General features: G+C 31.4%; 1 pseudogene; it reads left to right on the forward strand.

The window, feature by feature from the left end:
* The first annotated feature begins 1,940 nt into the window (after positions 1-1,940).
* On the forward strand, positions 1,941-7,040 carry LOC113197078 (pseudouridylate synthase TRUB1-like; annotated as a pseudogene).
* The last annotated feature ends 7,372 nt before the right edge of the window (positions 7,041-14,412 follow it).

A 14,412-nucleotide genomic window follows, 5' to 3' on the forward strand; every position in this document is an offset into this window, starting at 1 on the left:
TGAATAATGTTTCACAATATAGTTTTACCACAATTTGTTTATCCATTCATAATTTGACAGACATCTAATGCATTTACAATTTTTGGCTATAACAAATAAAGCTGCGGGGCTGGGGATGTGGCTCAAGTGTTAGCACGCTGGCATGCATGCGGCCCGGGTTCGATCCTCAGCACCACATACAAACAAAGATGTTGTGTCCGCCGAGAACTAAAAAATAAATATTAAAAAAAAATAAAGAAATAAAGCTGCTATATACACTCTTGCACAGGTTTATTTTATAAAAACAAGTTTTTATTGTTGCTTGTTTGTTTTGTTTTCTTTTTATTCAGGAAAATGGCCTGAGTATAATTGATTTGTTAACAGTAATAACATGTTTAATTTTATAAGAAACTGTCAAACTATTTTATAGAATGGTTGTTTTAATTTATATTCCCATGAGCAAAGTATTAGTGACCCAATTTCTTTGCACTTTCACCAGAATTTGGTATAATTTTTAATTTAGAAACTCATGCATATAATGATATACAAGGTGTTTTAAAATTTAAAATTTAAAATTAAAAACTACTGATTTTTCATTTAATATATGAATGTTTCATTTTTGCCATCATTTTACTTTCAAACTGCCTAAGTCATTTAATTTTACACGAGTCTTTCATGTGTAGTAGCATATTGTTGGACTGTTCTTTATCTTTTGTTGTTGTCAACTATATTCATCTGTTTTTCATAATTTGTACCTATTAGTGGAATTGGTTGTTACATATTTGTACATTCCCACAACGTAATAATATAATTTGCTAATATCATAGGTTTCTTTCCCCTCCCAAGTCTTCATTTCTTCATTATCATCTCACAAGTAGAAAACAGTAGTTTCAGGCTGGCAGAAAAAGTGAGCACTTTACTGGGCTGCTTAATTTGAACAGAAATTCTGCTTGAAATCCTTGTTTGTCACACCAGTTTCTCTAGTGTTGTCAGAGGAACTCCTTTTTGATCCATAGGAAGAATTGAACTCCCTGAGCTAAGCTGTGTTCTGTTTTGGAGTTACAAAAGATTTTTTTCTGGGTCAATTTCTTCTGTTCATTGAGGAGTCTTGAATGGCTCATGTTCTTCCTGGATACCAAAAGAGTTTGCTTTCTAACCATGTTCATTTCTCCATTTGTTCATTCTCGCATTGTGTTTAGAGATCACAGTTATGCTTAACAGGGTGTTACAAAAAAGAAATGTCTATACCATGTCAAGACCAGATATATATGGTAGAAAGACTTTAAAAAGTGCAATGCAGTATCTAATATGCATATATTTATCTGAAAGTGTATGTGTGTATGTATGTATGTGTGTGTGCATATAACATATATGCATATAACATATGTGCATCTTTTAGTTGTATTGGATTAAAACTATTACAGTTATAATTAAACACTCAAAGAGATAAAATGGAATATATATATACTTTATTCACCCAAAAGAAAAGAAAAGTAAGAACAGAAGAGAAAATAGTAGATAGGACAAATAAGAACACCAAATGATATCTGACTTTTATCACTAATCAGATGACTTAGACATTTTAGAGTCTTTATTACTGGGTGAATCAGTCTTTCATTTCAATTTATATATAAACACTATTACATTTTATTAACAATAATTATCAACTAGCAACTATTACTGCTATGAGATTTTCTTACATACCCCAATGTTTTTAGAATAAAAAATATATAAATGATAGTATATGATATTTGGAAAAACAATCACACTATTTGCCCTTTTATATCTATGCCCAAACCCACTAAATGCAAACAGATGTCCTCTTACATAACATATTCTTACCTCTATTTTCTGTCTCTTAATGTATCTATATTTCCCATAAGTTTAATTAGAATTTTTTATCCCATTATCCATTCCCATAAATTAAAGGGATCTAACAAATAAATAGTAAAGTACTACACATGGTAAAATATGTTGTTAAGGTAAATATGCAATGATACTTGTGACACTTATCATGGACAATATAATGTGTGAGTAGACTGTAGTCACTTTGACAATATCCATTCCCTGTCATATATCAAATTAGAAAAAATATTATTAAGTACTCGACTATGGCTTTAAATAATTGTAATTTATTTTTCTCGAGCATCTGCTATCTGTATAGCAGAAAACACAGTGGTATATACATAATAGACATAAAAGTAATCTGAGTTACTTGAAGTTGAAACCTATGAACAGATGTACTTGATGTCTTTATACGGATAATCAATGCTTTCTCACAGTGGATTTCTTTTAGAAGTGGAATTGAAGCTACTTCAAAAATTATCAATACTTAAGTTTTCATAGGAATTCTATTACAAAATAAGAGCCAGATAGGTCTGGATTTGAACTTATAAAAACTTTATTAAAATGTTCTTCTCCTTCAGGAGCCATCAACAAATCTAAGTCCAATATTCTGTCAAACAATAACATAAATGCTGGCTTATTGATTTCTCTTCTGTCTCAAAACATCATCTATCAATGTGTAAAATATCTCACCCGAAAGACTCATTTTTATGCCTAAAGTACTGGAAATCTTGACATGCAATAATAATTGAAGAAAAATACTATCTCTTTTTCCTCTCTTTACTAAGCCATTTAATTTCTATAATTTGTGTAAACTAAATGTGTCTTAATGATTTATTTTTTCACTTCTGTTGAACTTAAAAAGAAGAAATAAAATAAACACTGAACACATCTTTAGAGTTGGGAACATTGACATTTCTACAATTTCTCAAGGTTAAAAGAAATTTATGGATCTTTTTTACAGTTGTTATTCAATCATGACTGAGTTATCTCATCACAAACATTTTAAATCATCAAATAAGTGTGTATGTGTTCCTCCTCACTTCTTGCCCATCTCAGTAAAGATATGAAGAACCTATTCAGATCTCTCCATATCTTGTGAAATTGTATTACAAAAACTTTCTACATAGATTTTCACATACACAGATTTAATCTTTGTCTTAGTGATTACATATATACAGCTGCTACAAATATGAAGTCTATAATAAATGTTAAAACAACAAGTGTAAGAAAACCGTTTCTGCAAATTCTCAAACGCTGATAAGTTTTTTGATTCTTAAGTGATGCTTAGAAAATAAACATGTCATGCCTTCAAAAACAAATACAACTATCCCTGACATTTTATTTCCTCCTTGTGTGTAATATAACAGAAAGCTGACTGTGATGTACTGAATGTGCATCCTCACAAATTTGTAGGTTAAAACTCTAATCCCCAATGGTGGTGAAAGTATTTAGAAATGAATTCTTTGAGAGATCGTTAAGTCTAGAGGTTGCAGCATTTATAGCGGGATTACAAACCTTATAAGAATAAGCATAAGAAAGTATGTCCTTACCCCTCTCTACAACAGATGAGGATCTAAGATAACTCAGTGAAGAAATCAGAAAGATGCTTCCCACCAGAAGTCAAACATGATGGCACTCTGATCTTGGAATCCCTGTTCTGTTAGCCCAAGGAAGGGTTGCCTGAAGCTACTCACTGTGCTTTGTATATTGCCCATTTTTAACAAGTTTATTTTCCCCAAAGACTTTTTGTATACATATTGTCACATAGACCTCTTCTTCCTACCTGACCTGTAAATGTTTTGAACATTTACTAAAACAAGTTTCCTTTCTACTGAAATATTGGCTAAACTACAAGCAAATAGTCATTACGCTAAGCTGTGGGATAATGATAATTTGGGAATATTTCATTAATTCTCTTACTTCCAGTTTAAAATATATTTTCCCTAACAAAGCTTACTTAATATAAACATTATGTTATATTGTTTTGTGATTCTGTTTTCTCTCCTTTTTGGGCTTATTGTCCATAAATCCTTATTGTGATATTTTAAAAATTGTCCTTGGGAACAAAATGTGAAATAGGGATTTATTACTGTCAATCTTCCAGCAATATAATACTGCTTCATATACAGTATAAAATCCTTAACAATATTATATATTCCTTTCTTCCCACCTTACCTTTTTATTATATTAATATATTTTATTATATTATTTTAATGTATATTGTTAATTTTCTTTCTACATATGCTATAAAGTTTAAAATATTTTACATCATTTTGTTTTGTATAACTAGCAATCTTTAAAAATATTTAAATAATAAGAAAATTATTTATGTTTACCAATTTAACCATTTCTGTTGTTATACATTCCTTTGTGTAACCCTGAATTCACACCAGTTATTAGTTTCTTTTTGCCTGAAAGACTTCCTTTAATATTATAGGTCTACTGGGAATGAATTCTTTCAACTCCAATGAGTCTGCAAAATGCTTTTATTTTATTCCAGCTTGATTTTATAGTAGTATTGTCTTCCCCAGTAGTATTGTTAAAATACAAATAACAAAATTTACCATATTAACTATAGAGTTCATTGTTTTAAATACTTTCATAATGTTGCTTAAGTATCAAAACCATTTATATCCAGAGCTATGTTCAGCTTGTGAAAGTAAATCATAAATCCATTAAAAAATAACTCATTATTTTCCCTTTCCCCATCCACTGACTATCAACATTCTACATTTGTCTTTGTGTTATTCTAAACATGACATACATGTATATATTTACATGTAGACATGCATATAAATGTACACAATATTTGTCTTTTTCTATCTGATTAATTTCACTTATCATTAATGTCCTTGAAATTCACTCACATTGTTGAACATATAAAAACTCCCTTCCTTTTAAGGCCAAATAATATTCTATTGCATGTACATACCGCCTTTTGCTTATCCATTAATCAGTCTAATTGTGTCACTCATATTTTAAGCTATTATGAGTAATACTGCTAATAAAATGGGTATACAAACATTTATTCAAGACTCTTCATTCAGTTAGGGGGAGTATATATTCAGAAATTTGGTCATTCTATTTTCAGTTTTTTGAAGGAACATCATACTTTTTTTCACAATGGCTATACCATTTTTCAGTCCCCACAATAGTGCACAAGGACTCCAAATTCTTCACATTTTTACTAATATATAGTTGGGGTTTTTTTGTTTGTTTGTTTTATCAGTCCCATTGTAATGCATGACTAGTAGTATTTCTGAATTTTCATTTGCTTTTTTATACTGATCAGTGTTTTTTTTTTTTTAAAGAGAGAGTGAGAGAGGGGAGAGAGAGAGAGAATTTTTAATATTTATTTTTTAGTTCTCGGCGGACACAACATCTTTATTGGTATGTGGTGCTGAGGATCGAACCCGGGCCGCACGCATGCCAGGCAAGCGCGCTACCGCTTGAGCCACATCCCCAGCCCCTGATCAGTGTTTTTGAACATGTTTTTGTGAACTTATTAGCCACTCACATATTTTCTTTAAAGAAATGCCTAATTCTTTAGTCCATTTTTCATTTGCTGTTTTTGTTTTAAATATTGAGTTTTATAATTTCTTCACATATTCTTGATATTAATTTCTTATGAGAAACATGATTTGAATGTTTTCTCTATTATATAGTCTGGCTTTCTACTCTTTTCATAATGCCTTATATACTTTTATTTCATGAAGTCCAATTTGTTTATTTTTTTCCTTTTTGTCTGTGATTTTGGTGCTATTACTAAGAAATTAATAACAAAATTATTATCATAAAGTATTATTTTAAAATTTATAAAATTTTACTTTTTATAATTTGGTCTTTGATTCATTTTGAGTAAATTTTTGTATATGATATCTGGTAAAGTTCTAAATTCACTCCTTTTTTACATGAATATCATTTTTCAAGCAGAATTATTTAAAAAGTGCCACTTCCCCATTGAAATCTCCTGCCATTATCATCAAAAAGCTGTTCATTATACATGTCACACTTTATTTCTGGCTTATATTCTATCTTATAAGTCTAACTTTATATCTTCATTTCAGTACCACACTGTTTTGTTACAGTAGCTGTGTAGTATGTTTTGAAATCAAGATGTGTGAGTCCACTGGGCTGTAAAAGTATGGCAGCTTCTGTGGCAGTAGTGGTGTTATCTCTGTCTATGGACACAGCCCTGGCCCCTGAAACTGCAGAAACAGCAGCAACAAAGGTGGCAACCTAGGCAATAAAGGCTGTAGGCTTCGTGGTTGCAGCTGCAGCTGGGACTGAATTGGAAGCCAGGACTGTCAAGGCCTCTTTGTCTACTAAGCTGCAGTCATTTAGTGGTGTGTTGGCCATACACAAACTCAAATGGCTCACTTCAGCTAAGATGCTGATTTGGTTATAGGAGAAGCTGCTGGCAGAGTTCCTGCCTTCATTTGGCCTAGTTTATTAGATACCTTTTGTTGTTGTTGTTTTTGTTTTGTTTTTTGATCCTTAAGAAGCTAGAATGCCGTCTCCAGAGTGAACTAGAGAGTGAAAAGAAGGCTTTTGAAATTGGACATGGGAGGGATTCTAGATAGCACAGCTCAAGGCATTTTAGTACTTGGAGTTGGAAGGGAATGTTGTCATGATCCAAGATAAAATTACAAAAGAAGATATTGAAGGTATTCTACAGAAAACTACTAGGACAAAAAGGCAAATACTAACCCCCCCAAAATTTCTCTCTCATTCCTTCCTTTCTCCTCCTCTTATCTTGCAAGCTATTTTGCATTAAAGAAAGATGGACAGATAGTTTCAACTTTAATGAAGAGGGTGATGTAGTAGATGCAAAAATCTGCCAGGCCAGTAACTGTATACAGTATCTCTGTTCAAAAGTTCTAGCCACCATTTTTCACATTAGATGTTGAATTAGAATTTTTTTAAATCAAAACTTTCTTAGTGACATTGTCAAAGGACACTCTTCCATTCTCATTGTACTAGAGCTGATGAGAACCAAAATGATCCATTTACTCTGGAAGAACATATCCTTCCTGAGGACAAATGGAAAATTGATGACAATACGGAATCTCTCAAGCATAGCTCATCTCTTCTCCCAGTAGATCTGGCACATAAAAAAATCAAAATCGGAGGAATTTAATGAGCAGGTTTTGAGCTGTGACTATATGACTATAAATGACACAAAGGGAGGAGATGTTAGGAAGACATTTTGAAATTTACTTGAGAATAACATTATTTTCTGGATGACATTGAATCCTGTGTATAGATGCAGAATGACAAGTTACATGCAAGACAACTAACTTTTCCTTTTTTTCTCATTTTGCATGAAGGAAAATGATAATCATTTAGTTTTTATAGCATATAATTTATTTATTATACATTAACAGTGGACTTGCACTTGTTCAGTTTTTTTTCTGTACTTTTAAGACATGTTTATGCTATGAATTTGATTTCTTTAGTCTTTACATTTAAAAAATCTGAAATAATCTTCTAAGCAAAGAATGAACTAAATGTCTAAGTAGCGTAAATAAATGTTATTTTTATTTTATTTAGACTTCCAGTTAGCTCCATTGTTTCAAAATTCTTCAATTCTTCTTGAATGACCATTATTTAATGTTTTATTGACTTTGGAGAGTTTATTGTTATCAAAAATACTTCATTAAAAAGACTGTACTCACCTAGTATTTTATGTGTTTGTTTAGATCTTTAGAAATGAATAGTTTTATAATAAATATTTGTAAATAAACCAATTATTGCTGCTACCAATAACAGTATATAAATAAAAGACTAATATTGAATTAATTTCTCTTCTGTTAGAGCTGAAGTCAGCTCATCCAAATTTTGTGTAACTACATGCTCTTTTCTTGCTTTTTTTTGTTCTAATTTGTTATGTATGGCAGTAGAATGCATTACAACTTATATTACACATAAAGGACACAAATTTTCATTTCTCTGCTTGTATACAAAATAGAGTCACAGCATTTGTATTTTCATACATGTACTTAGGATAATGGTGTCCATCTCATTCCACCATCTTTCCAACCCCCATGACCCTGACCTTCTCCTTTCTCCCCTTTGCTGTATCTAGAGTTTGTCTAATCCACCCATGCTCTTCCCCACCAAACCCATTGTGGATTAGCATCCTTATAGCAGAGAAAACCTTAGCATTTGTGGGGTTTTTTTGGGGGGGGATTGGTTAACTTCACTTACCATTATATTATCCAAATCCATCCATTTACCTGCAAATGCCATGATTTTATGCTCTTTTCTTGCTGAATAGTATTGTATTGTGTATATATACTGCATTTCATTATCCATTCATCAACTGAGGGGCATCTAGGTTGGCTCCACAGTTTAACTATTGTGAATTGTGCTGCTATAAACATTGATGTGGCTGTGTCCCTATAGTATGCTGTTTTTAAGCTCGTTTGGTATAAACCTAGGAGTGGGATAGCTGGGTCAAATGATGGCTCCATTCCATGTTTTCCAAGGAATCTCCATACTTCTTAGCAGATTTTCTGTACCAATTTGCAGTCCCACCAGCAATTTATGAGTGTGCCATTCCCCCACATCCTCACCAACAATTATTGTTGTCTGTATTCTTAATAACTGCCATACTGACAGTATGATGAGTAAGATGAAATCTTAGAGTAGTTTTGATTTGCATTACTCTAATTGCTAGAAATGTTGAACATTTTTTTCATATATTTGTTGATCAATTGTATATTTGTTTTTTGGTGTTAAGATTTTTGAGTTCTATATATACCCTAGAGATTAGTGCTCTATCTGATGTTCATGTGGTAAAAATTTGCTCCCCAAATGTAGGCTCTCTATTCACCTCACTGGTTGTTTCTTTTGCTAAGAAGAATCTTTCTAGTTTGAATGCATCACATTTATTGATTCTTGATTTTAATTCTTACACTATAGATGTCTTATTAAGGAAGTTGGGGACTATTCCAATAGGTTGGACTTCTATTAGGCAGAGTGTCTCTGGTCTACTTCCCAGGTCCTTTATCCACTTTGAGTTAAGTTTTGTGTATGGTGAAAGAGAGGGGTTTAATTTCATTTTGGTGCATGTAGACTTCTAGTTTTCCCAGCACCATTTGTTGAAGAGGTTATCTTTTCTCCAATGCATGCTTTTGTACACCTTTGTCCAATATAAGATAACTGAGTTATGAGGGTTGGTCTCTGTGTCCTCTATTTTGAACCTTTAGTCTACAAGTCTATTTTGGTGCCAGTATCATGCTGTTTTTGTTACTGTTGCTCTGTAGTATAATCTAATATAGTGATGCCACCTTCTTGCTAAGAATTGCTTTAGCTATTCTGGGTCTCTTATTTTTCCAGATGAATTTCATGACTGCTTTTTCCATTTCTATGAGGAATGTCATTGAGATTTTGATTGGAATTGCATTAAATCTACATAGTGCTTTTGGTAGTATGGTCATTTTGACAATATTAATTATGCCTATCCAAGAACAAGGGTGATTGTTCCATATTCTAAGGTCTTCTTTAGTTTCTTTCTTTAGTGTTATGTAGTTTTTATTGTAGAGGTCTTTCACCTTTTTTGTTGATTCCCAAGTATTTTATTATTTTTTGAGGCTTTGTAAATGTGGTAGTTTTCCTCATTTCTCTTTCAGAGGATTTGTCACTGATGTACAGAAATGCCTTTGATTTATGTGTGTTGATTTTATATCCTGCTACTTTGTCAAATTCATTTACTAGTTCTAGAAGTTTTCTGGTAGAATTTTTGCGTCTTCTAGGTATAGAAACATGACATCTGCAAATAGTGCTACTTTGACTTCTTCTTTTGCTATCTGTATCCTTTTAATTTTTTTTCATCTCTCTAATTGCTCTGGCCAGTTTTTCAAGAACTATGTTAAATAAAAGTGGTGAAAGAGGGCAACCTGTCTTGTTCCAGTTTTTAGAAGGAATAGTTTCAATATTTCTACATTTAGAATGATATTGGCCTCGGCTTTAGCATACACAGCTTTTATGATGTTAAAATATGGTACTGTTATCCCTAGGTTTTCTAGTGTCTTGCATATGATGGGGTGTTGTATGTTGTCAAATGTTTTTTTCTGCATCTATTGAGGTGATCATATGATTTCTATCTTTGAGTCTATGATGTGATGAATTACATTTATTGATTTCCATATGTTGAACCAACCTTGCATCGCTGGGGTGAACCTCACTTATTGTGTGCACTATCTTTTTGATATGTTTTTGTGTTTGATTTGCCAGAATTTTGTTGAGAATTTTTGCATATATGTTTATTAGAGATATTGGTCTGAAGTTTTCTTTCTTCAATGTATGTTTGCCTGGTTTTGGAATCAGGTAGATCCTGCCTTCATAGAATGAATTTGGAAGTGCTTCCTCTTTTTTTATTTCATGAAATAATTTGAAGGATATTGATATTTGTTCTTTGCTAAATGTCTTGTCGAACTCAGCTGTATCCTTCCAGTTGTGAGCTTTCCTTGGATGGTAGGCTTTTGATGGCATCTTCTATTTCATCACTTGATATTGATCTGCTTAAATTGTATCTATCATCCAGATTGGGCAGATCATATGACCCTAGAATTTTTTTTGATGCCTTTGATATTTTTTGTTTTATTGTAATGCAAGTTTTCAAAATAATTTCTAATTATCTTCTGTATTTCTGCAGTGTCTGTTGTGATATTTCCTTTCTCATCATGTATGTCAATAAGTTGATTTTTTCTCTCTACTTCTCTTCATTAGCATGGCTAAAGATTTGTCAATTTTATTCATTTCTTCAAAACTCCAGCTTTTTGTTTTGTCATTTTTTCAGTGACATTGATTTTGTCATTTGTTTCAATTTCATTGATTCCAGCTCTGATTTTAATTATTTCCTGTCTTCTACTAGTTTTCGTGTTGGATTTTTTTTTCTTTTTCTAGGGCTTTGAGATATAATATTAGATAATTTATTTGTTGAATTTTTATTCTTTTAAGGAATGAACTCCATGCAATGAACTTTCCTTAGTAGTTCCTTTGTACTGCCGCAGAGATTTCAATATGTTTTATCAATGTTCTCATTTACCTCTAAGAATTGTTTAATCTCCTCCTTGATGCCTTTTGCAACTCATCATTTATTCAATAGTTTATTTTTTGTCTCCAGGTGTTGGAGTAGTTTTTATTTTTTATTTTGTAATTGTTTTCTAGTTTTATTCCATTGTGATCTGATAGAATGCTAGGTAGTATCTCCACTTCTTTGTATTTGCTAAGGGTTCTTTGTGGCATAATATATGGTCTATTTTACAGAAGTATCCATGTGTTGCTGAGAAGAATGTGTATTCACTCACTGAAGGATGAAATATTCTATATATGTCAGTTAAGTGTAAATTATTGATTGTATTATTGAGTTCTATAGTTTCTTTGTTCAAGTTTTGTTTGGAAGATCTATTCAGTGGCAAAAAAAAGGTGTGATAAAGTCACCCAGAATTATTGTCTTGTGGTCTATTTGACTCATGAACTTGAGAAGACTTTGTTTGATGAAAATAGATGCACCATTGTTTGGGGCCTATGTATTTATTATTGCTATGTCTTGTTGATAAATAGTTCTCTTAAGCAGTATGAAATATCCTTCTTTATCCCTTTCAATTAACTTTAGATTGAAGTCTACTTTATTGATATGAGGATGGAAACCCTGGTTGCTTCCACAGTCCATGTGAATGGTATGATTTTTCCCAACCTTTCCCCTTTAGTCTGTGGATGTATTTTCTTACGTATAAGTCCCTTGGAGGCAGCATATTGTTGGGTCTTTTATTTTCATTCAATCTGCTAATCTATATCTTTTGATTGGTGCATTTAGGGCATTAACATTCTTCTGTACTTTAGTAGTGTCCTTTGTGATATTTCTTTTTTATCACATATTTTAATAATTTGAGTTTTCTCTCTCTGTTAGTGTGGCTAAGGGTTTATCAATTTTATTTATTTTTTCAAAGAAACAACTGTTTGTTTTGTCAATTTTTTTAAATTTTTTCTTTCATTTCAATTTCATTGATTTCAGTTCTAATTTTAAATATTTCCTTTCTCCTAATGCTTTTGGTGTAGATTTGTTATTTTCCTAGGCCTTTGAGATAAAATATTAGGTCATTTATTCATTGACTTTCTATTCTGTTAATGAAACAGCTCAATGCAATGAACTTTCCTCTTAGCACTGCCTTCTTGGTTTCTGAGAGATTTTAATAAGTTTTTCTCACTTACCACTAAGTATTTTTTAATTTAATTCCTGATTTCTTCTGCTGCCCATTCATCATTCAATAACATATTATTTAGTATTCAAATGTTAGAGTTGCTTCTATTTTATATTTTATCATTGATATCTAATTTTATTCCATTATGACACAATAGAGTGCAAGGCATATTCTTTTTTATTTTACAGTTGCTAAGAGTTGCTTTGTGGAAGAAGGTATGGTCTCTTTTAGCAAAGGAGAAGAATGTGCTGCTGAGAAGGATGTGCCTTCACTCATGAATGGATGAAATATTCTATATATGTCTGTTAAGTCTAAATTATTGATTATATTATTTACTGGAATAGTTTACTTGTTTAGTTTTTTTTTGTTTTGGAGGATCTGGTCAGTAGTGAGACACCTGTGTTAGAATCACCAGATATTATTGTGTTGTGACCTATTTGATTCTTAAAATTGAGAAAAGTTTGTTTGATGTATAAAGATACTCCATTGTTTGTGGCATAAATATTTACGATTGTTATGTCTTGTTGATATATAATTCTATTAAGCAGTATGAAATGTTCTTCTTTTTCCTTCTGATTAAGTTTGGCTTGAAGTCCACTTTATCTTATATGAGGATAGAAACCCTTGCTTGTTTATGTGATCCATGTGAGTGATATGTATTTTCCTATCCTTTCACCTTCAGTCTATGAATGTTATTGCCTATAAAGTGAGTTGCTTGGAGACAGCATATTTTGAGTCTAATTTTTTAATTCAATCTGCCAGTCTGTGTCTTTTGACTGATGAGTAGGCCATTAATGTTCAAGGTTATTATTAAGATGTGATTTGTATTTGCTGTATTTTTGGTTTATTGCTAGTGTTTAATTTGAAATAGTTTCTCTTTTGATTGACTATTCATTTAGTGGAGTCCCTCTCTTTGCTGGTTTTCACTTTTTTGTTTTCATTTTATCTTCATAAAATATATTGTTGAAAATGTTCTGAAGTTTAAGATTTCTGGTTGTGAATTCTTTTAACTCTTGTTTGTCATGGAGGGTTTTTGTTTTATCTCCATGAAATATTTTGTTGATAATGTTGATAGTTCAGGCTTTCTAGTTGTGAATTCTTTTAACTTTTTTTGTCATTGAAGTTTTTATTTCATTTTCAAATTTGAAGTTTAATTTTGCTGGATATAGAATTTTTGTTTGGCATCCATTTTCATTCAGAATTTGGTATATATTATTTCAGAACATCCTAACTTTGAGGGTTTGGGTTGAGAAATCAACTGAGATCCGAATTGGTTTCCCCCTATACATAATCTGATGTTTTTTCTCATAACCTTTAAAATTCTATACTTATTCTGTATATTAGGCATTTTAATTATAATGAGGTTTGGAGTAGGTCTGTTATAATTTTGTACATTCAACATCCAGTAAGCCTCTTGTTTTTGATTTTTCATCATATTCTTTAGATTTGGGAAAGTTTCTGATATCATTTTATTGAAAAGATCATGCATTAATTGCTTTGTATCTCCATGCCTTAATCTATCTCAGTAAACCTTATCTGTAATCTTTTCATGTTATCACATAATTCTTGTAAGTTCTTTTCATGGTTTCTTTCCATCTTCTCTGTGTGGTCTACTTTATTTTCAAGATTATATATTTTGTCTTTTTTGCCTGAGGTTCTATCTTGCTAGTTGTCTAGGTTGTTGGTAATGTTTTCTATTGAATTTTTAATTTGGGTTATTAATTCCTTCCTTTTGAGGATTTCTGCTTGACTTTTTTTTAGAATGTATATCTCCTTATTGAAGTGTTCCTTTACCTCCTGAAATTTATCTCTAATTTTACTCCTTAGTAATACTTTAGGTTGTGGATCAGTTTAACTATGTAAATTCTAAATTCTTTTTTCTGACATTTCTTCTGCTGTGTTGTCAATGGATTCTATTATTGGAGTATCTTGGTTTGTTTGGTGATTTATTTCCTTTTTTTTTCCTGTGTTGTTTGTGTGTCTGCCCATCCAGCAGTGTGGATCTGAGGTAGTACAGTTTCTACCTTGCAGACTTATACTGTCCCTGAAGGTTTCCAATACCTTACATTGAAGGGGGAGACAAATAATTATAGCACCTAATGCTATATATATATATATATATATATATATATATATATATATATATATATATCCTAAAATCAAATAGGTCCTACTGAGATATCTACAATTTTACTGCATTAAACAGAAGTGTTGTATTCAATTATTGTCTACAACATAAATGGTAAGTTTGCAAAGAGTTTATAATTTTAAATGGTGAACAAAGAGAGAATAGAAATAGTATGGGATGTGATGTTTATGGGGAAAAAGCAGAGAAAATAGATGAAAAAAATAGAGAAAGAGTGAAAGAAGAATT

The sequence above is a fragment of the Urocitellus parryii genome, chromosome X, assembly GCF_045843805.1.
Source record: "Urocitellus parryii isolate mUroPar1 chromosome X, mUroPar1.hap1, whole genome shotgun sequence".
NCBI lineage: Eukaryota > Metazoa > Chordata > Mammalia > Rodentia > Sciuridae > Urocitellus > Urocitellus parryii.